The sequence below is a fragment of the Octodon degus genome, unplaced genomic scaffold, assembly GCF_000260255.1.
Source record: "Octodon degus isolate 3935 unplaced genomic scaffold, OctDeg1.0 scaffold00688, whole genome shotgun sequence".
NCBI classification, from domain to species: domain Eukaryota; kingdom Metazoa; phylum Chordata; class Mammalia; order Rodentia; family Octodontidae; genus Octodon; species Octodon degus.
This window is the reverse complement of record NW_004525264.1, coordinates 2,078-3,543: the sequence shown is the minus strand read 5'-3', so window position 1 is coordinate 3,543 and position 1,466 is coordinate 2,078.

Here is a 1,466-nt window from a genome sequence, read left to right as displayed (position 1 = left end):
GTAATGGAGTTGAAATCTCCAGTGTTATTCCTGAATTATTCCTTTTCCTTTCTAACATTTTTTGTTTTGTTCATTTTAAAGTGCTATTATTATGTAGTCACGTTTATGTTTATTTGAAGAATTGATTCTTTTGTCCTTGTTAAGTGTTCTTTTTATCCCTGATTCTTTATCCTGAGCTCTACTTTGACATTAACTATTTCACATTTTATGTCAAGTGTCTATCTGGGCTACACATTTGTTTACCTACTGACTACCCCATGTACCAATTGGGTGTGTCATTTCAACCAGTCAAGGCTTGTACAGAATAAAGTAGATTTATATTTAGCATTACAATACCTTACAAAAATTACTGACAAATTTATAAGTTTTAGTCATCTTGAATGTAAGTAACTGAACTGATACGTTTTAAAATAGCCACTCTTGCTTTCATTTTATTAGGGTTTGCTTGGTGTTTCTCCATCTTTTACTTTTAACCTATTCATTTTTCATTCATTCATTCATTCATTCATTCTTTCTTTCTTTCTTTCTTTCTTTTCTTTTTTCTTTTTCTTTTTTTTTTTTTTAGACAGGGCTTCACTATGCATCTCAGGCTGGTCTTGAACTCATTCTGTAGCCCAGAAGGCCTCAACCTCACAGTGATCTGCTTGCCTCAGCCTCCCAGGTGCTGGGATTGCAGGAGTGCCCGACCATACCCAGCTTATATCTCTATATTTAAAGAAAGTTTTCTGTAAACTTCAAATAGTTGGATTTTGATTTTTTAATCCTAAGTGACAATCTTTGATTTTAAATGACTGCTTTGACCATTTAGTGTGACATATAAATAGAAATTTGAGGCAATGTAACTTTTTTGATATGATTAAAGTTTTCTCAGGGCTTGCTAAATAGCTCAGTGGATTAAAGCACCTGCAAGCAGGCACAGGGCCGGGGGTTCAATCCCCAGGTCTGCTGTGCAGGACCCGCACCCTGGGGGGCATGCTGAGATAGGGATTGAGACTGGGCAAGGTGGTGAGTACCTGTAATCCTAGCTCTTGGGAGGCTGTAAACAGGAGGATCACTACGAGTCCAATCTAGTAGTGAGACCCTGAACACCTCGTAGATCCTTCCCTAAAATTAAAAAAAAAAAAGTTTTCTTTCTTGCTATTTGTCTGGTTCTTTTCCCTTCTGGGGTTCCATTGGTATCACTTGCTTAGCATGTGGGTTATACTTCTTAAAGTTCAGCAGTGTATGGGATCTCTCAACATTCTTTTGTTGTACTGTAGGAGGCCTTTCAATATTGTATCACTCATAGCTGAGGACTAAGCAACAGTATATTTCAATTTCTTCCCTCATATTCTTTGTGTAATCCCATCACACATTTTCCTTGTGGATACAAATTTAACTTAACACATTTAACCATAACACAGTGTATGGTCATTGTTTTGCTTTAAATATTTCTTTTAGAGCAAATGAGGTAATAAGAAAAAAAA